Here is a 24,013-nt window from a genome sequence, read left to right as displayed (position 1 = left end):
AATATCCTGCATTAGGAATAAACATTGTATTTAGCGAGCCTTAGCGAGCTATATACATAGTGTTCATTCCTAATGTAGGATATTTACCATCCCCAAACACACAAGCGTGATAACCTCTTTATCATATAATGTCATTCTTTAATTCTGTGCTTCAAAATCGCTTTCCCTCTCTTACAAACATTACCGAAACTTTGCGAGTTTTCCTGGAATGCGCGCATTAATATTTATTTAGTCACAGGGTAAGAGACGCGTCAGTCGGACAGTGACAGTAGCCAATATAGTTCCAACTGAAATCTCTTTCTTATACAGTGGCGAAGCAACATATACGCAAAACAACAATTGTTTTTCATAACGTGAAGAAGTGTAGTCAGATGTTCGCACAACGAGAAAACGAAACAAGGTAACAATTCAAACATATTTCGGCCAAATCCAACTATTTTAATTTGTGGAGGAGGTTTCAAGCCGCAGAGGTCTACAAGCACAGATTTGGCTACTGATCCCGCTTGGCTAGGCCTCGTGCCCTCGCAAAATTGTTTCCAAATTATATCTCTAAAGTTGCCGAAACGTATAAAATGCCTTAGCTACGTCACAGTTAGACACTGATTATCAGTATATTAGACTGTTCTTTTGATAATGACAGCAATTATCCCTGTAGTTTATCCAGATTCCCGATGGTTAATTCTGACTCGTTTGCCGAATGATGAGGGCGACGCCATGTTTGTTTATAAACAGTGAAAGTAGTCCCTACTTGACCTTTGATATTTGCATCTCTATCCGCATATGACCCCAACGGATATCGTTTTTATCCGTTTGCTTTATCCTGCCGAGAAACCTACCCATTATATGATAAAATGTTCTTCTGGTCATAAACTTCTGTCATGGGGACCTTGACTTAACAGTCGGCCAGTCATATGCCATAAAGATCACTGAAGTGCACACATTTAGATTGAAGTATTTAACTGATTAAAGTACCTACATTCTGACATCTGCAATAGCCATAGTCATTCCAAATCATGACTGGGCTATACTCATTATTAAACCAATCTACTTGTTAATAATATTAATATAAGTCATTCCAAGTTAGGATGGAGCCCTTTTCATTATCAAATTGCATGGTGAGTGTACTATTAGCCTGTTTGTCTGCACCGGGACTCCATGCAACCGAGGACGATTCACTACATGTAGCTACATGCATTGCGGAGAGCAGTCAGATGTAACGGCATAGACATAGACATATACAGTTATTGAAAGTAGGTCACTCTGCACTGGCTACAATATCAAACATTTTCAAGGATCAATAAATGTCGGATCGAAAGAAATGTGTGGTCCCAACATGCCTTTGTGGCCCGTTTGCTTTCTGATGGCAAGTTAAGGGCTCAGGACAAGGAAGTAGTTATTCCCTTGTCGATATAGTCATGGGGCAGGTAGCAGGCCTGTGACGTGTCTATTTTCGTTTTTATACAGATGTATATCACATTTGAATTCATGTTGTAGTGAATATAATTTTCACAGCTCTTTTATTAAGTATCGTATAAATGTACACTAAAACCAGTTTGTTCCGTTTTACCTCCGTTTGTTTAATTATTATTTGGAAGAAGTTGTTGTAAGGAATAGAGTAACAATTTATTGTACAAAGGCACCTGTGGGACAGACTACAATTTGTATCTACAATAAAATGGCAATACATATGATATAAACTAGCATGCACACATATTTACACCATTCGTTCAAACGTATGTCCAAAATGAATAGTTAGCTGGCAGTGGTGAAGAAAATGATTCTTTGTTTTGTGAAAATTAAATACCATAACATCACACATTTTGTGTCAAAAGTTAAAAAGAATATAGTAGTTGATGGCGCTCAGTAAACAAATACTTTGTTGGCAACAGTCAGGAAAATGATATATTCTTCTAAAAACAACTCCTCCCACAAATACAGAGCAAATGGAAGCACCCCTAGGATGGTTACTCACAATAGAGTCAGATCGAGGAATGCGACACGGAAAAGGAAAAAAAACCCACAAAGCTTACAAGGCTTGCTGCATGGCTAACTGCGTGACCCAAACTGTCGATCTACAGTCGTCACACTTCTGTCTTTAGACATGTTGACGTATGATGGACTATTCAATTAGCTCGTCATATCATGTCAATATGCTCTAATATCCACATAATCACCTCAAATATTCTGCTGTATGGTTGGACTTCCTGGATCAATAATACTGTTGTGTAACCCGCTAGGCCACCTGTGTATAAATTCTGTTTGGCAGCCACATATCTCACCTGTAGTGTACCTATACAGTGTTATTACCTGATGTACATACGTGTCGGTGTACCGGACATTAGATGAGGTCAGTGAAATTACTTACCTGTCGATGTTTGGCAAAAACCACAGTTTTCACACCCAGCCCAGGAACTGTACTGACAAAGACACCTGTTGACGCTATTATAGGCATGCGCAGCATCTATTTTCGATTTGAACTGACCTACACTAGTTTGTACTTTGGCCTTGGTAATGGTATCCTTGAAGGGACGAGCAAGACCCAACTAACACACTCAGACAATCGACGCTTAACCCACAGTCGTAGCCACGTAAGGGGGTATGCATGCTCATTTGTAACTGTGAATGGGTTCAATACCTGTACTCTTTCATCTATAATTATAGAACACGCTCGGTTAAAGTATTTTGAAATTAAGTACTAGCCATTAATGAAAGTACGACAATGCCACACCGATCACGCTAAGGATACAGGTTTGATTCTCAGGCTGGGTTCGCTGCAGGTCGTGACTACGTACTACTTTTTGACTGTCTGACATCAACGTGTCACTGTATTAGCTGTATCAGTGATTTCATGAAGTTTAAAAGCGGAGCGTCGTAAGAGGCGACTATGCTTGTCGTATGAGGCGACTAACGGGATCGGATGGTAAGTCTCGCTGACTTGGTTGATGCATGCATCGTATCTTGCCATTAGTTAATAGATACCCTGAACAAGCAGTGCAACTACAGTAAACTACGGTTATAACGAACTTAGATAGCCACTAAATTTAGTTCGTAATAACCGTAGTTCGTCAAGGCACATATACAGCATATATACAGCAAATGGACAGGGTGAAAAACTGTTCATTTTATCCGTCATTTCGTTATAAGTGTGTTCGTTATAAACGTAGTTTACTGTATATCAATCCTCATTAATTACTGTTGTTTTAATATATGACTTTACCCCTGTCAGTGACCTTGGCCATAGAAGCCTATAACTCTTCCTATATTAAACACCAAAACTCATATCAGCCTCGTCATAAAAGTAACACCTGTTATTCCCTTGCCACGAAGGGGATATTGGACGGGTACTGTCCGTCCTTCCTTCCGTCACCTTTTGTTCCCGGGGCACACCCACGGGGCATAATAATGCTAACCATTGGTCTTTTTGGTATTTAGGGGAAATTTATTGAAATTTGGTTTCCATGACGAGATGGTCAAAAGGTTGAATAGTATTTAATGGAGCATAACGCAAAGACCGTTCACTATTTCTTGATCAGGTTTTTCACTGATATCAATCTACACATGAACTGGTGCCTTCAGCTATATAGCAATTTAATGTTTTCTCCAATTTCCATGACAACACATTGGACTTATGCATTAAAATGGGTAGGGTTCGTTACGGAGGCGTACCTTATTATTTATTGGATCGTGGATGTATTGGTGCCATTTGCAAGACAGCAATTTTGGAATATATCATTTCTGGTTTCCATGAAAGTAAAGCTACAAAGTAATCAAGGATTCATTCAGTTCATATGTGACTATACAACCGTTTGTAGTTCCAAACTTATCAATTAAGTGGTCAATGGGTCCATTTTTGCTTTATATTTTTTATATTTTCTTTCACATATCTGTAATGTATGATCTGTAATGTTGCAAATGTTGTATGACAATCAAGTGAGCTACAGTGCCTCGCCGCGACGGCGATTCCAATTAAGGAAAGAACAATTTGATGTGGCTTTTCGGGATAGCAAATAGGTCTAGTTGATTGCATTTCAATCTCATTAAAATCATATCTTAGTTCTTGCTATCGCTAAACAAAGATCTTAGGACATCCCATTACGGGTCATGTCAGAACGCCCATTCATCCGAAAAATCAGAGCGTCGCTTACCAGATCATGAAACATTCGTCCCCACTCGCCCCTTTCCGTTACCTGCAAGAAGACTTGTCCCCCTATCGATTAATGTTATGTGCGAAAATACGACAAACCAATCAGAATGCGCGTATGATTTCAAGTTCTTCATCAAAGAATCCCTCGGAATTTTTATTTTAATTTTATATATGTCCTGCATCAAAAAATATACCCAAGGCACAGTTATAATTCCGCACGTCTCGATGTGCTTTAAATTGCATCTGAAATATATATAATATATGGGGAAATATGTGTGAACCATTACCAAACGAGTTGACAATTGTTTTAGGTATGCCCGTTTGCGCTAAGACGGAACCAGGTCGCAAAAATGGCCATGAGAGAGGCACGAGTCACTATTCGGCTTGTCCCGGAATAACACGAGTTGGTCATGAATGATCATGAAAGTGACAGTCGCAATGTGTTTTCTGATCATGCAACCTGGAAAACGTTAACACAGGTTATTCCGAATGACAGTTACAGCCCGCACGACTGATTCTGTCAAAATTATTATCTATCTCTCGCTTCTGTGGGATAAACATTTGAACAGAGGAGGCATTGCACAGTACGTGGGAAACACTGCCATACAATCTCAACCATATATTAGACATTCCGGAATGTTCGTTTGTTCAGTTTTCAAAATTTTAATCGAGAACTGTGTCAACATATTATTCAAGCGTAGTCTGAAAGGAAAGTCGCCAAGTTGAAACGAGTGCCGTTAAGATAGAGAAAGCTGCTTTCTAATTGGCTGATGTCGACTTCTTGTTTGTCACTTCAGTGATCGGTCAAAGTTCACGAAAGGTCGTTCTGACGTGACCCGTAATTGGATGTCCTCAGATCTTTGTTTAGCGGCAGCGAGAACCCAGATCTGATTTTAATGAGACTGATTGCATATGTTAATAGGCGTTTGTCGTATTTCAACCCTTCGGGAAAAAAACCCCATTGGGTATTTCAAAGTGACAAATATAATTGTAGAACGTCTTTGTCTGTTTTCTTCCCTGCAGAAGATAAGCCCGCAGACTTATCTCCCTTTTCGACTGAACATCACGTGACTTTGTTCCCGAGGGTGGCGCCACGATCTTCAACAGTTCAGAACAGGACAAAATGGGGCGATGAGCTGCATACATTGTCCGATGTGTAATGTACAGGATTAGGAATATTGAAACTGAATGTGCAAAAACAAAGACAATTTGAATCACGGCGGTGTCAGTGTCAGATCTCTTCGCATCTGTTGAACAGTTTGATAGAATGTATTTATCCAATTCAGTGAATCAGTTTTGACAGTTTTAGACTGTTTTGTTGAATCCGTCCTCATGATACATTACTTGTTTGTAAAGAGTATTGCTGTATGAGGGTGCCAACCCCCTCCTCCCCTGAATCGCGAATAACATCTATTTGTTCAGTCTGAGTCTCCTTTGCTCAGCCCCGATCCTGAATCCTACTAAAACAAATCTCAAAAACATTGAAAAAAGTCTGATTTTATGTAAATTTACTCGAATTTTGTTTATATATACATGTATGTAAAGAAAATGTTTGCGTCGTCCATTATTGATTTGAAAATGTTGAATACCATATACGATTTAACATGTCCCGCGAACTATACTGCTGAGTCCCGAATACCCTCTAAGTAGACCCCTGAATCCTGCCAACAGATGGGGGATGGCAGCCTCTTGTGGGGTACTAGTATATTATGCGAAATGACAATAGTATGGCATTATTTGATATGTTTCAATGCCTCTGCGACGCTGAATTTGTGGTTTAACATGATATATTACACTCCATAGTGTGGTATAACATGAACAAATTTGAAGAAGTTAGAGCAAGATCCATGACACTCAATTGTGGTTGAACATGATATATTACACTCCATAGCGTGGTATAACATGAGGCACTCTACTCAAAATAAGGTATAGCAAGATACACGACACTTAATTTGTGGTTTAACATGATATATTACACTCCCTAGTGTGGTATAACATGAATCACTTTACTCAAAGTAAGGTATAGCAAGATAGACGACACGTAATGAGTGCCATAACTTGACACACTCTACTCAAAGTAAGGTATAGATAGATACGCGACCCTCAATGATGCTCCAAATTTTGATTTATCGTTTCAGAAAGAACTTTTCATTTCCATGACAATATGTTAACATATCAACAAGCTCAACCTCCCCGTTTACATGTGCATTATGTCCCTTTGTTTCTGTGTGGTACAATGAGTCGTAGGTGAATGTATTTTTCATTTTTGTAATGGAACATTTCCAGTGCCCTAGTCTGCCTGCATAAACACGGAGAGTACATAACGACAAGTGTCTGTCTGTTGTTTTTCACTTACAGGTAGGGTGAGTGAGTGAGTGAGCACTCGGCAATATTCCATCTATATGTTGCGGGTTTGTAAATAATCGAATCTTAACAGACAATCCAGTGACTTACATCATGAGCATTGATCCATGCATCAACCAAGTCAGCGAGCCTGACCACCTGATCCCGTTAGTCGCCTCTTACGGCAAGCAAGGGTTGTTGAAGACCCTCACGGGTCGAGTGAGTGAGAGAGTGAGTGTGTGTATTACAATATTCTGTAATAGTATTTCTAAACTTATTGTAAGACTTGTCACTGACTCAACGACAATGCAATCAAGGTTGTGCTATTTACAGTAATCATTAATGTCCCACAAACTATTTCAAACTTTCCACGAGCCGAAATAACACAAAACTAAGAGCAAACATTTTATATTTTATTTCACACAATTGATAAGCATATATATATTGATTATAATATAAGATGATAGTATGGATGTACATTGTTTTTGTTTTTTCATGTACTTCTCTTTTCAAAATATAAAATCAACTAAGAAAAAAGATGCTCATACAATACCATCAACAAAACCCTTTCCTTTTGGCGAAATCTTTGAACAACCAATCTATGCTGGCTAGGTGTTTCATTGACAAAAGCTAAAAAATAGTTATGATTTCTTTCAAAATTCTATGGTATCCAAAATACCCACCAAAATAATAAACTTAAGAACAAGTTGATCACTTGTTGAATGTGTATACAAAATGGCACAATAAATATTTAACACCCTATGGGTTATATACTGGAAATGAATCCAACCTTAAATTCCACATGAGTGAGTGGGTGAGTTGGGTTTAACGCCGCTTTTAACAGTATTCCAGTTATATCACGGCGAGTCAGCTTAATGTGGGAGGAAAGCCTGAAGTGATGCAGGTCTCAGACGTTTACCACTTCGGTGAAACCCACGAGCACGGGTATGGTGCTGACAAACCTAGAAATATAATCGGGGCGAACCGGGATTCGAACCCACAATCATAGGTTTCTGGCGTGCCCAAGGGACGCACCTCTGCACAGCGAATCGCTGGGCCACTCCCAATTCCCCACGAGTCCGACTTGCTGCATTGGAAACACAAAGAATATAAACTTATAAAAGTCCTGCATGGAAAATTGCACTTTCAGCATTTTACTAGTGTGTATACAAAGCTTCAGTGTTTACTCAGAACATGCCTTTTAGAACAAATGTCGGTGATGACAGTGAATTAAAAAATGACTTATTTAGAAATAGGTTCAAACGAGGATAGAAAATGCCGATGTGGCAGCCCCTATGAAAATTCATATACTTTTTTCATTGAATTTCCTTTATTTAAATCAGATAGAAACGAATTGATGCACTCACTATTGTTAATTGTGAAAGATACTTGTGATGTAAATATTGACCTGATGCTAGTTGGCAATACAAGTTTACCCAATCATGTGAACGAAAACATTTTTAGGAATGTACAGACATATATATAGAAAACAAAAAGGTTTGAGTGGGCAATGTGAATATACATACGTTTCTCTATCTCTTTTCTTTCCTTTCTGTCATTTAATTTATTAATTTTAAATAAGCATCAATGTCAATCTATGGGAGAGGGCGTTCTAAGTGGTGATAACTTGTGCCAAATCCTTATCATGAGTAAAACATATGTTTAAACTTAAACTAAACAAATGCCAGTGAAACCGAAGCAACGAAAAAACCCCAGAAGAGAGGCATTTGAAGCTATATTTAAATAAAAAATGATGCAAAGCAACGCCGAGTCAACGAACTTCCAAAATAAAGAAGAGCCGACATTTTTTCGAGGATTATAGACCGGTATGCTGTCAGGTGAGTTTGTATTTCTTCAATCTTCAGAAATTATCTGCAAGAAATATCGCCCTCATTATTGTAGCAATTTGTCTTTTAGAAATGGTGGAATTCATGGCGCCTTAAAATATACTTCATACTTTTCATAGAGAGTTCAAACGTATATAACACATGCCAATTTAAACCAAAAGAAAACAATACACTTTGAATACATTGGCAGCGCTTGTATTTGTCCAAAACTATCATAGTCAGAAACTTGTGACAGAATAACACCTACAGTAAACTACGGTTAAAACGAAGTCAAAGGGATGACTAATTCAAGTTTGTTATTACCGTAGTTCGGTATAAGCACATATACAGGTTATATACAACAAAAGGCTGGGACTAAAAAAAAAGTTCGTTATATCGGTATTTTTGTTATAAGCGTGTTTGTTACAAACGTAGTTTACTGGATATAAATTACGTCGCTATTGAAACGGAAATTCACAGTATTAAAATTGATGTCCAATATATAAATGAACTCCAAACGTTAAAACAATACATGTCAACATTAAGAAATAACATGTAGAAATATATATAAAATGTTGTACATTTCAGGTAAGTTTGTATATCTTCAATCGCTATTAAAGCGTACGTACAATATCTTCAGAAATTATCTCGCAAGAAATATCACCCTCATTGATGTAGCGTAATGTTTTTAGAAATGGTGGAATTCATGGCGCCTTTAAAATATACTTCATACCTTTCATAAAGAGTCTGAATGTATACAACACATGCCAATTTAAACCAAAAGAAAACAATACACTTTGAAAACATTGTATTTGTCTCAAAGTCTAAAAATATCACCGCCAAATACGCGTATTAGAAAAACACTAACTTAAATTACGTCGCTAATGATACGAAGCATTACCAAACAACTACAAAACACGTGACACTAACCATGTACGACTACACAACGCATGCTGTACACTGTGCTGGCCTCATTCATAGAGAATATACAAAGCGATATCAGTTTCACATGCTGCAAGATGAATACTGTGAAACCAACAATGGAATTACTTCACAAGCAGTCAACGCTATGAAAAAACATGGGTGGAATATTTGTGAACTCCCAAAACTCTGCAATATTCCTGCTTCATAATCGAGTGTGGGCCAGACAGACCAGTGGTTGATATTATGAGCAACAATCCACGGCGGCGGGGTGCGTTGACATGCCATCAACCAAGTCACTGAGCCTGACAACCCGATCCATTAAGTCGCTTCTTACGACCAGCATAGGTTGCTAGTGATCAAATCTAACCCCGAATCCAATGAAAGGCAACAAGTGTTTAAACATATCAAATATGAACACACTAATGGGCGCTAACGTACCGCTATTCACTGACAACTGAAACCATGTCAGAAGTTGTGACGTTTCATATTTACTCGTCTCCTGGGCCTATAATGGCCACATCAATGATGAAATGATTGATCATTTTCTTGTTGTCCAAGTTTGTGCATGAACTTACCGGACTCAAGACAGTGATTTGCATGAATGTACAGATATATATATACAACCTTGTTTACGTGGACACCATTATGGCTTACAAAGTAGACACAATTTATGGATAACACTTTCTTTAATACTGTAAAGGCGACGTTTCGGTATACATCCTTCTACCGTTGTCAAGCAAGGATCTATACCGAAACGTCGCCTTTACCGTATTAAAGAAGTTGATATCAATACATTGTGTCTACCTTGTCATTCGTCAACTTCTAAGTAATGCCTATCAAACAATTCAATATGGTGTAATTGGCATACAATGGTCACATTAATGACGAAGTGTTATTTCTCTGTCTGCATCATCTGCATCGTCAGTATTACAGTTACTCGTGGATCAAGCATTCGATTTTGTCATGCATGTTTCTTCCTTTCTGTGATGATAATTCACAGGTTAAGTGGGTGTCAGGATAAGGTGCTTAATGAATCATGACCCAGAGAGGTTTATCAAACGGGAAGGGAGTAACAGATGAGACGAGTTTCTGTTGACAAAGATCCAGGACATGGACTGTATGTGTTTCCTCTTCAAGAACGAATCCCAAATCCAGGCTGTAAGTTGTACGACTCTCGTTCAGTGTAAGGTTGTCATCAGTCAGACTTTGGCCGTTGTAGCAAACCTTTAGACATATTCCATTATGATCCTCACATGTTACCAAATATGCACACAATCCAGTTGTCTGCAGCTTGTAAGCATCAACAGGGCTGTCAGTCAATGCTGCTTCGAATATAACTTTATTGTTATCCCTTGGTGTTGTGACTGAGTATGTGACCTCCATGCCGTACATGATGGTCTGTCCTGTCGTGATGACCAGAGGTGTATATGTCAGGACTCTATGATATGAAAGAAGTCGGCATCCTGTCCTTGGTGGAAGATGTTCTTGTTTGCCATTGGTGACAACAGGCCCCGAAACAGTCAGATCTTCACTTGCAATACTGGAGTCCCATTCCAGATCCGCACCTGGGGAGAAGACACATCGTTCGTATCAGGTGAATGCGTTTCCGTGTATACAAACAACTATACTAAATGTTATATTCGTGTGTGAATTGGGTTTAAAACCGTTTTAACGGTTGACCAGTCATATCACGGCGTTTCAGCTTAATGTGGGATGAAAGTGTAATATATATATATTGCTTTGGTTTCCGTGAATATTGATATTGGTTAAAGTATAACGTGTCGGTAAATCAGAAATAAATATTAGTTTAATAAAACGAAAGTCTACCTGCCATATTTAGACAATTGAAGGACAACATTTAGTATCAGACAGACTGACTTCAGCAGGGGTGTAGTAATTAGTTTTGAATGTGAAGTCGGAACATACTACAAATTCCGATTACTAGAATCATGCTTTGTAATGAAATGAGTCAGTGTGTGATTTATGTATTTATTTGCTTTTAACAGTATTTAGTTGTCGGAGGAAAGCCCGAAGGGATGTAGGTCTCAGGGATGTATGTAGCGTACACAAGGGACGCAACTCTGCAAAGGCGTCTTAGACGACTGGCAGCTGTTCATTTCGTTTCGCATGCGAGACACTAATCTACCCTTTCCAGATATACTGGTTTCAACAACATGTTTTATCATATGGAAATTGTATATTTCTAAGTGCGATTTCTAAGAAAATATTCTACCGACATAAAATAAGGGAACTGATGAAATGAAGGTGTAATGACGATACATGTCATGTATATCAATCTCTGTTGTGCCCATGTCGGGCGACCTATACACGATACCCCGCCATTCTGCTACCACAAGAGCTACCCCAAGCTGGGCTGCATCATACCAAAATACGTAAAAAGATGGTACTTGTTGTTATCCTGCCTGGCGCTCGGTATTATGGGGCTTAAACAAGGAGCGGTCAGCTCGGATCCAGTATACTGCATCTGGGTTGGGTATTCATGTTAAACTGCGGCATGGTATCTCAGTGGGCTAGAACAATAAAACTGGCCGGAGTAGTACAATCAACCACACACACACACACGTGCATGCATGTCGATAAATGGAAGTTTTTCCTGGGGTAAGCCAACCTGGAAACCAGTAGCCCTAACAATCCTCGAACTGGCCGTCCCTCTGATGCACCCATGCCAACCACTCAATCTGAGGTACATGTACGGAAGTGTCCAGTCGGAGTTCTTGGACAAAGCCCACTACTGAAGGAGTTCTTCCCCTTGTTGCCAGAGAAGGATGAGGACATCAGCTTTCATGAAACGGTAAAAAAAACACGAAAGGCGGTTTGGAAGATGATCTACTGCAGTTTTTCATCAGGTCTCGGATGAGTCATTGGAAGAATGGTTGGAGCGGGTACAGCAAGGAGAAATTGCAGCCTTTACGGATTTGCCAGAAGAGCAACAGATTGGTGCGGAGATTCTGCCAAGGAAGTGCTAATTAAGAAGCTTCCCACTATATCTCCAACGTAGGTCCGAAGACACTGGGACATGCTATTGATTCATAAGCAGTCTATGGTAGATCAACCATCCAAAGGGACGTGAAGCAGTTGCAGAATGACTCTCCAAGGGACAGATAACAAATTAACATATACAATGTTATCAAACAGTTCTGGCTGGTCAACAGAAGAGAAGAAGACTCAATGGACTGTATTTTGTATTAAAGTCCTTTGGGGCTTCAGACTATTGAACTGTTGTAAAAACCTCACAGTTTTAAGTAAAACATTGTGCATTGTGGACAGTGATTAGTTATCTTGAAAGTAGTGCTATTTAATGTAAGCAGTTGTGGGAAAGGTATTATATTTTGATGCAAGTGTGAGGTGTATTGAGGTGTAACAGAAACATGTAGAATATTCTGTGTTGTGATGGCACTGTGTGGAGATTTCTAGTAGCTGGTCAGACCGTATATAAGGGGAAAGAGACGTGCGTCTTGTATCTCTCACACATTTTTTCACACAACTACACATAAATATACCGCAGGTATCGAGGTACTAGTATCTGTCCAAATGTGGGTTTATTTGTTTCCCTACCAGTGAATCCGTTTGCATTCCAGTTATCATTCTCAACTCACTGGAGCTAGAAGGTTTTACATTCACCTCACATATCGGGTACCCATTCCCTGCTGGGTGAACAGAGGCACATTTGAACTGAGTCACTTGCCCAGGGTGACACCACACGTGTTTACACTTGTGTTTCGGGTGGATGTACGTATTCGTGTTTCCACCATCTGGTCATCTACCATCGGACGAGTGGGTTCTTTTGAGTGCAAAGGGTGAGTGTACTGTATACACTATGGGTAGTGACAACACTATAAAGACCTGTAAACATTGTTGGTCCCAAGGCTGAATATCAACCTGGCCAATAGCAGGATACGATCTCAGCACCTGGCGCTTGCTAGCATGGCGCTTTTGACCACTTACCCACTCCGCCCCACATTTCATTACATCAAGTCCAGCTTTCGTGTGAAGATCACTCATCACCCCAGATTCCATGTCTAGGCCATCTCAGAAGCTTGACCACTGTCGCCGGTGGGTGAATATAGTTATATCACTGACTTTTGCTATCACCACTGTAATTTTTGTATTTGATACTGATCACTGTTATCATTTTATATACTGTCACTGAATATTGTACGACCACCATATTGTGTACTACCATTGTAATTACAGTAATTTGTATTGATTTGTAAACCTAGTGAATTTTGTCATACATTTGTTTATTGTTTAGCATTTGTTGTTTGTTTGTTGGTTTGACACTGAGTTCTTTTTCATACATATTTCTGGGTTAACACACTGTTTCAATTTGGGAATCGACACGTAAAGATAGTGACTCATAAACACATGGTTGTGATATTGTCGGAATCGCGTAAGACACCTGCTTTTAGCAGAGGTTTCATATGAAGATGGAAATGGCCTAATCGCTTTTATTTACAACTTCAGTGTACCATCACTTTTTGAAGACACCATTCAATCTTGTAAAATTGGGACAGATTTTAGAAAGAAACATCTTTATACAGAATCATTTGACATTACAGTAATTATTCAAGTAACTTAAATTAGTGAGGAGAGAACTTCATTGTAGTGAACAGCTGTACTGCACTTCGTGATGCTCATCACATCATTAAAGCAGCCTGAGGGTTAACTCACATGCGAGCGATCCTTTTACTCCCAACGGCTGCCCGGTCATATATGCAGCTGTGGACACAAATGTGTTAAGATGACCTCAGAATCAATAGACATGACGTACCAATATTACCATGTGGGTGTTTTCACAGTAATTTTGGGATAGTTAATAACTGTCAGTCTGCACAGTTACAAAACAAAAAAGCACAAAATATCAAAATACAGGAAGAATCTTTAAGAGAATACTTGAATTAAATTAAAGAAAAGACTGATTACCTTGTGGAACTTGCTCGTGTTCAATAGTCATTGCATCATTCAGGTCATCATCTCCTCTTGGATTCTCAATCGGTGAAAAGACAACTGATTTGACGAGACCGGCCATCTTCAACAAGGGGGTAATTTTACTGAAGCAAGTTGACGCAAAGCTGACACCAGCTCTTCCAAGTGACGCCTTTGGCGACATCTACAACATGGCACTCAAGGTGGCAGCTGAAGACCCCATCATTTGTAGATCCTCTATCTTGTCAGCTTCACTCCGCATCTGTCGTGTGTACTCGGTGGATGATGTCACTTTTGCCAGAATAGTACTGGTGGAATCCAGGTCCTCCTGTGTCAGCTTCATAATCGTGCTGGATCTCTCTTCAACATCTGACAACAGAATGGCTCTCCTCTGCTGTATTTTATCAATCAATTCGTCAAAGTCTTTGTTGATGTCAACCAAGGCAGACCGTTTTGACACCTGTATGTTAGAATTCCTTTTCTGCAGAGCTTGTTTAATTTTTGCAAGTTTCTCTGTCTTCTTCCTTAGCCTTACTAAGGTATCATTAATGGACTCTGCCTTCTCTTGGTGTGCTTCATCTACGGACACAACGTTGTGTCCCTTCCCTTCTTTGTGCTCTACTACAGTGCAGGACACACAGACGATCTTCTCACAAGTGTAGCAGTAGAACTGTAGAGGTTGGTGATGTTGTGCACACTTATGGAGACGATTGAAACTTTTACCTGGTTGTTCTTTCATTTCCTTAAAACTGACAAGTTGGTGATCTCTCATCGACTGAACTCTTTTGTGGGCATTAAGACATTCTTCACACAGGAAGACGCCGCCACAGTCATCACATCTGGACATGGCAGGGTTACCATCAGGACAATCTGTACATGGCAGATAGAGCCCTTTCACAATCTTCAGATGATCCAGGATTCTTAGGATGACAGGCTCTTTGGGCAGAGACTTCACACCACCCGTCAGGTTATGTTGGTGTCGACACATTGGACATGATAAAGTTGGGAGTCCTTGGCTGTGCGTCTCTAGACATGTCTCACATATTGACTGTACACAGCAGGGTATACGACGAGGTATCCGTCTGACCTCATCAAAGTGTTCTGTACATGTTGGGCACTTGGTGAGGAGGTCCTTGATGGCGGACGCCGATACATAGTCCGACATGGTTATCTGGAAAATTATTTAAAACATCTGAAGCATTTTTCGGATTCCTTGTGTAATCGTCTTTTGTGTCTCGACACAATTGGCACAAAGTCGTTTGAGACACATCCATACTTGCATTGTGTGTACATCACTCAAAACTGCAAGGAGCAATAAAATATTAGCTCGTTGTTTTATTGATTTTAAATTTTGGTATTGCTTATTACAACGACTCTCCCAATGCACATAATAGAATATAATATGCTATTGATTGAGGATTTAATTTCATATTATAAAGTATAAAATAGCTACACGATAAATCGCAAAGAACAATTGGAATGAAGCGTGGTTTATTTCACGATAAAACATTGTTCTACCATGACGTCATTTCTGGAGATTCAAACATGCGCTCACATCTTAATGAGGTCTTTAATTCGACGACAATATTTATTAGAGGGAAGTGTCTTGTGAGTTGTTCCCAATAGATGTAGGAGATAACGCAATGGCCGAACGATCGCATCAAAACGTTGGTGAGATATGGCAATCGGTAATTGGAGAAAAGGTATAGATAAAAGACGTGAAAATTGTGAAAATACCCCTGTTAATAAAATAGACTTGTCCGACATTGCCGATTTCGGAGTGTATTCAGGGATTCATCATTATTTACATAAGGGTAAACCAATTGAGTGCATGTACATTGTATTAAGATCCTTAAAGAGGCTGTGCAAAATGTTGATATCTCATGTAAGAAATAAACGACTCTTGGTCGATGTTTATCGCACAGGAAAACACTGTGTCCCTAGTGGTTTATTCTCCCTGCAGTGTTTTCAAACAGAGAGGGAGCAACTCGCTCTTTTGATATGACGAATTGAGGCATTGTCTGTTGATTAACGCCGCACACAAAGGCGGTTTTAAATGATGTAATGCACATAATCATATGTTCTTTTTATTGGTATATTTCATAGAAACCTAGCTCATTTTATATAACGATTGCCTTTTTAAACTTCAGTCAAACAAGGCCTATTTAACAAGACCCTTGTCCATGAAATCATGTATGTCCAGGAGTATCCTGGCATAAAATGTTCTTCTGGTCATAAACTTCTGTCATGGGGACCTTGACTTAACAGTCGGCCAGTCATATGCCATAAAGTTAACTTAAACGCACACAAAAAAATTATGTCAGATATGCAAATTCTACAGGTAAGCATGTATTACAATGACGTGCACACATTTAGATAGAAGTATTTAACTGATTAAAGTACCTACGTTCTGACATCTGCAATTGTCATAGTCATCCCAAATCCTGACGGGGCTATACTCATTATTAAACCACTCTACTTGTAAATAATATTAATACAAGTCATTTCAAGTTAGGATGGAGCCCTATTCATGATCAAATTACATGGTGAGTGTACTATTCCAAGTTTGTCCACATGACGTTTTATAGTTCACATTCTTCCTACAACCAGAGAAAATGTAATTCTGAGCGTGTTGCCGCCCAAAACATGAATACTTCACACTAAGGTTTAACCATACCTGAGAAGCACTACAACCAGAAGCCCTAAAATATATATATACACAGGACGACCTTGCGGTTACCGATTCACTACACCCATTACTCACGCAGACAGGGAGCCTTACACCCGTAGATACCGGAGAGATAGGATTCAATCCCTGTCAGCTTGCCCAACCCGAGAGCTAAGAAAATCTCTTGCTTGAAACACAGTAAGCCTGTTTGCCTGCACCGGGACTCCATGCAACCGAGGACAATTCACTTCATGTAGCTACATGCATTGCGGAGAGCAGTCAGGTGTAACGGCATAGACATAGACATATGCAGTTATTGAAAGTAGGTCACTCTGCACAGGCAACATTATCAGACATGTTCAAGGATCAGTGTATAACACTGACCACTCCTATTGGATATAATTTCAAAAAAGATCAACAAATAAGATGAGGTATTTCATTCAGTAGTAAATGTTTGTGTTTGAGTTCATGGTCGTAGCTTTAAATTGTAATTGAGTTTGAAAGGATTGTTATAGAATGGATTCAATGTGAATTTTCTGATTATTGAAATCACTTTCTTCACTTGATTTTTCTAACAGACAAGCAGTTCTCAGTAACTGGCCCTATCTGTGTTTTAGGCATACCAATATCAAAATCGCAATATTATGTCTCTGACATGAATGCAGAAGTAGTCATTATAGTCACGGAGTGGGTATTTTCGTTTTGATACAATATGCGTATGATATTTGAAGCATCTTAAAATAATTTGAATTCATATTGTAGAAGCGATCATTTACACTTGTCTATGCACAGTCGAATCCCGTTGTGTCGAACCCACAGTCCTGGCCCGGCGAACTCGTGATATATTTATCACTATTTTAATCAGAATGTGTCGAATTTTCCGTAGTCTCGAATCAATGTGTAGTCCAAACATGTCGTTTGCTTTCTGATGGCAAGTTAAGGGCTCAGGACTAGGAAGTAGTTATTCCCTTGTCGTTATAGTCATGGGGCAGGTAGCAGGCCTGTGACGTGTCTATTTTCGTTTTTATACAGATGTATATCACATTTGAATTCATGTTGTAGTGAATATGATTTTCACAGTTCTTTGTATGAAGTTTCGTATAAATGTAAACAGGACTTGTAAACCAGTTTGTTCCGTTTTACCTCCGTTTGTTTAATTGTTGTAAGGAATAGAGTAAGAATTTATCTTACAAAAGCACCAACGTGGGACAGACTACAATTTGTATCTACAATAAAATGGCAATACATATGATATATCCTCAGTTTAGTCGGCTGTATGACTCGTAACGGAAGCTGGGAGTGTTTGACTATACACGTCCCCATGGTTTCACTTATACCGGAGATTCACGAACACCTGTTTCCGTAGTCTGGGTCATTCGTCACCACTCGTCCCTTTCCGTAACCTGAAGATCGCTATTCGGCCTGTCCCGGAATAACACGACTTGGTCACGAATGTAGCCATGTATCCATAACATTGATTGTGACTCTCCGAATCACTTAATTATCATTAGTTAAAAGAAACGAATCCCTTTTGTACATTTTCTGTGAAGGCACCCTGAACAAGCAGTGTAACTACAGTAAACTACGGTTATAACGAACCTAAAAAGGCCACTAAATTTAGTTCGTATTAACCGTAGTTCTTTAAGGGCACATATACAGCATATATACAGCAAATGGACAGGGTAAAAAACAGTTCGTTATATCCGTCAGTTCGTTATAAGTGTGTTCCTTATAAACGTAGTTTACTGTATATCAATCCTCATTAATTACTGTTGTTTTAATGTACGACTTAACCCCTGTCAGTGACCTTGGCTATATAAGCCTTGGTCCAGGTTGAGTTTGGAGATACAGAAAGACACAAATGAATTCTCCACGCATAGTCTTGCTAGGTACAGAAAAACATTAGGGGGGTCGAGCTATTGACGCGGACCCTTTTCACGGTGATGAAGTCAACTCTTCCTATATTAAACACCCAAACCCATATCAGCCTCGTCATAAAAGTAACACCTGTTATTCCCTTGCCACGAAGTGGGAAGGGGATATTGGACGGGTACTGTCCGTCCTTCCTTCCGTCACCCTTTGTTCCCGGGGCACACCTACGGGGCATAATAATGCTAACCATTGGTCTTAGGTATTTAGGGGAAATTTATTGAAATTTGGTTTCCATGACGAGATGGTCAAAAGGTTGAATAGTATTTAATGGAGCATAACGCAAAGACCGTTCACTATTTCTTGATCAGGTTTTTCACTGATATCAATCTACACATGAATTGGTGTCTTTAGCTATATAGCGATTTAATGTTTTCTCCGATTTCAATGACAACACATTGGACTTATGCATTAAAATGGATAGGGTTCGCTACTGAAGCGTACCTGATTATTTATTGGATCATGGATGTATTGTGCCATTAGCAAGACAGCAAGTTTAGAAATTTGTACTATTTCTGGTTTCCCTGAAAGTGAATTAGCTGCAAAGTAATCAAGGGTTCATTCAGATCATGAATGACTCTAGAACCGTTTGTAATATTTTCTTTCACATATCTGTAATGTTGCAAATGTGGTATGACAATCAAGTGAGCTACAGTGCCTCGCAGCGACGGCGATTCAAACAAAGGAAAGAACAATTTGGCCTTTCAGGATAGCACATAGGTCTAGTTGATTGCATTTGTTAATAGGCGTTTGTTGTATTTCAACCCTTCGGGAAAAAAGACATTAGGTATTGCAAAGTGACAAATCAAGTTGTAGAACGTCTTTGTCTGTTTTCTTCCCTCAAAGAAGATGAGCCCGCAGACTTATCTCCCTTTTCGACTGAACATCACGTGACTTTGTTCCCGAGGTTGGCACCACGATCTTCTACGGTTCAGAACAGGACAACATGGGGCAATGAGCAGCTTCACCGTGTGCAGCATACATTGTCCGATGTGTGATGTACAGGATTAGGAATATTGAAACTGAATGTGCAAAACCAAAGACAATTTGAATCACAGCAAAGTCATTGTCGGATCTCTTCGCATCTGTTGAACAGTTTGATAGAATGTATTTATTCAATTCAGTGAATCAGTTTTGAAATTTTTAGACTGTTTTGTTGAATCCGTCCTCATGATACATTACTTGTTTGTAAAAAGTACGGTTGTTTGAGGGTGCCAACCCCCTCCTCCCATGAATCCCCAATGCCATCTATTTTTTCACTCTGAGTCTCAATTTCTTACCCCGAATCCTAAATACTCATAAAACAAATTTCAGAAACATTGAGAAAAGTCCGATTTCATGTAAACCTATTCGAAAAATACCCCCCTCAATTTTTTTTATATATACGTGTATGTAAAGGAAATGTTTGCGTCGTCCATTATTGATTTAAAAATGTTGAATATGCGTACCAAATACGTAACACATCATGTCCCTAATATCTTCTAAATAGACCCCTGAATCCTGCTAACAGAAGGGGGATGGCAGCCTATTGTATGGTGTATTATGCGAAATGTCACTCAATAGTATGGTATAAGATGTGTTAAATCTCTCTGTGGTATGATATGATAGGTGATACTCATCGTGCAGTACATGATATATTACCCTCCATATTGTGTAATAACACGATAAACGCTGCTCAAAGTAAGGTATATGGATAGACGACACGTAATGGGTGCTAAAACTTGACACACTCTTCTCAAAGTAAGGTGTAGCACGACAGACGACACGCAATGGGTCCTATAACTTGACTCTTCTCAAAGTAAGGTATCGCAAGATACGCGACGCTGAATTTGTGGTTTAACATGATTGCACTCCATGGTGTGGTATAACATGACGCACTCTACTGAAAGTAAGGTATGGCAAGATGCACGACACGCAATGATGCCCCAAATTTTGATTTATCATTTCAGAAAGAACTTTTCATTTCCATGACAATATGTTAACATATCAATAAGCTCAACCTCCCCGTTTACATGTGCATTATGTCCCTTTGTTTCTGTGTGGTACAATGTGTCGTAGGTGAAAGTATTTTTCATTTTTGTAATGCAACATTTCCTGTTTAACACGGAGAGTTCAAAACGATAAGTGTCTGTTGTTTTTCACTTATAGGTAGGATGGGTGAGTGTGTGAGTGAGTGAGTGAGCACTCGAGTGAGTGAGTGATTGATCACTCAGCAATATTCCAGCTATATGTCGCGGGTCTGTAAATTGTCGAATCTGGACCAGACAACCCAGTGACTGACATCATGAGCATCGATCAACGCAGTAATCGTTAATGTCACACAATCTATTTCAAACTTTTTCACGAGCCGAAATAACACAAAACTAAAAACCAACATTTTATATTTTATTTCACACAATTGAGAAGCAAAGATATATTGACTATAATAAAAGATGATAGTATGGATGTACATTGGTTGTTTATTTCATGTACTTTTCTTTTCAAAATATAAATTCAACCAAGCAAATAGATGCTCATACAATACCATCAGCAAAATCCTTTCCTTTTGGCGAAATCTTTGAACAACCAAACAATGCTGGCTAGGTGTTCCATTGACAAAAGCTCAACATAGTTATGATTTCTTTGAACATTCCATGATATCATCTATCTATATCTGCAGAAGTGAAAAAAACCCACACCAAAATAATAAACTTAAGAACAAGTTGATTACTGTTGAATGTGTATATAAAATGGCACAATAAATATTTAACAGCCTATGGGATATATACCGGAAATAAATCAAACCTTCAGTTCCACATGAGTCCGATTTGCAACCATGGAAACGCAAAACATTGTGAACTTATAAAAGTCCTGCATGGAAAATTGCACTTTCAGCATTTTACCAGTGTGTATACAAAGCATCAGGGTTTACCCTGGAACTGCCTTTTAGAACAAATCCCGGTGATCACAGTAAATTGAAAATGTCTTATTCAGAAAAGGTTTAAACGAGGATCCAAAATGCTGATGTGGCAGCCCCTGTGGAAATTCATATACTTTTTGTCATTGAATGTCCTTTATTTAAATCTGATAGAAACGAATTGATGCACTCACTATTGTTAAATGTGAAAGATGCTTGTGATGTAAATATTGACCTGATGCTTGTTGGCAATGCAATTTTACCTTATTATGTGAACGAAAACATATTTAGGAATGTACATACACATATAAAGTAAACAAAAAGGTTTGAGTTAGCAATTTGATTATACACACGTTTCTCTATAAATAAGCATACATGTAAATCGATGGGACAGGGCGTTCTAAGTTATGATATCTTGTGACCAATCCTTTTCATGAGAATAAAATATGTTTAAAATTAAACTAAACCAATGCCGGTGAAACGGAAGCAATGAAGAAAAACCTGGAAGAGGGGAATTTAAAACTATTTTTAAAAAAAATGATGCACAGCAACGCCGGGTCAAAGACCTTCCAAAATAAAAACCAGCCGACATTTCTTCGAGGATTCAAGCCCTGTGTGCTGTCTTGAAAAGGCAAACAAACACATCAACACCGCGTCAAAACACCGTGAAATAAACATAACTAACAAAACTTCTATAATCACACTATTCAAATTGATGTCCAATCTATAAATCTACTGTAAACGTTAAAAGAATGCATGTCAACATTAAGAATAATACATATGATGATACTACCACACATGTTGAAATAGCGATAAATATTGTAGGGTTCAAGTTTGTATTGCTTCAATCGTCATTAAAGCGTACGTACAATATCTTCAGAAATTATCTCGCAAGAAATATCGCCCTCATTATTGTAGCCATTTTTTAAATAGAAATGGTTGAATATGTGGCGCCTTAAAAATATACTTAATACTTTTCATAAAGAGTCTGAATGTATACAACACATGTCGATTTATACCAAAAGAAAACTTTGAACACATTTGCAGCCTTTGTATTTGTCCAAAATTATCATAGCCAGATACTTGTGACATCAGTTTCACATGCTGCAAGATGGACACTGTAAACTAACAATGGAATTACTTTACAAGCAGTCAACACTATGAAAAAAAACAACATGGGTTGAACATTTGTGAACTCCCAAAACTTGTGTGTTTGTTGTTTAACGCCGCACTTAGCAATATTCTTGGTATATAATCGAGTGTGGACCAGACAGCCCAGTGGTTGATATTATGAGCAACATTCCACGACGGCGGGGTACGTGACATGCCATCAACCAAGTCACCGAGCCTGACAACCCGATCCATTAAATCGCTTCTTACGACCAGCATAGGTCGCAAGAGGCCAAATCTAACCTGGAACCCCATAAAAAGACAATAAGTGTTTCAACATCAAATAATGCACTCACTAATGGGCGCTAACGTACCGCTATTCACTGACAACTGAAACCATATCAGAAGTTGTGACGTTTCATATTTACTCGTTTCCTATAATGGCTACATCAATGACGAAATGATTGATCATCTTATTGATGTCCAAATTTGTTCATGAGCTTACCGGACTCAAGACAGTGATTTGCATGAATGTACTGCTATATATACAACCTTGTTACGTGGACACCATTATGGCTTACAAAGTAGACCCAATTTAGGGATAACAATTTCTTTAATACTGTAAAGGCGACGTTTCAGTATAGATCCTTATACCGGATCTATACCGAATCGTCGCCTTTACAGTATTCAAGAAGTTGTTATTAATAAATTGTGTCTACTTTGTCATCCGTCAACTTCCAAGTAATGCCTATCAAACAATTCATTATGGTTTAATTGGCATACAATGGTCACATTCATGACGAATCGTTATTTCTCTTTCTCTTATTTCTCTTGTGGATCAAGCGTTCGATTGCGTCGTGCATGTTTCTTCCTTTCGGTGATGATAATTCACAGGTTAACTGGGTGTTAGGATAAGATCCAAAATTAATCATGACCCAGAGAGGTTTATCAAACGGGAAGGGAGTTACAGATGTGACGAGTTTCTGTTGATGAAGGTCAAGGACATGAACTGTATGTGTTTCCTTTTCAAGAACGAATCCCAAACCCAGGCTGTAAGTTGTACCACTCTCGTTCAGTGTCAGGTTGTCATGGGACAGACATTGTCCGTTGTACCACACCTGTAGACATATTCCATTATGATCCTCGCATGTTACCAAATACACACACAATCCAGTTGTCTGCAGCTTGTTAGAATCAACAGGGCTCTCAGTCAAAGCTGCTTTGAA

The 24,013-nt window shown here is 38.9% G+C and overlaps 1 pseudogene; it reads right to left on the bottom strand.

The window, feature by feature from the left end:
- The window catches only part of LOC139455157 (uncharacterized), a 100,936-nt pseudogene that overhangs the window by 6,630 nt on the left and 70,293 nt on the right, over window positions 1-24,013 (bottom strand).

This window comes from Haliotis cracherodii, unplaced genomic scaffold (genome assembly GCF_022045235.1).
Source record: "Haliotis cracherodii isolate W230 unplaced genomic scaffold, xgHalCrac1.p SCAF_11, whole genome shotgun sequence".
Lineage (NCBI taxonomy): Eukaryota > Metazoa > Mollusca > Gastropoda > Lepetellida > Haliotidae > Haliotis > Haliotis cracherodii.
This window is presented reverse-complemented; position numbering and strand designations above follow the sequence as displayed.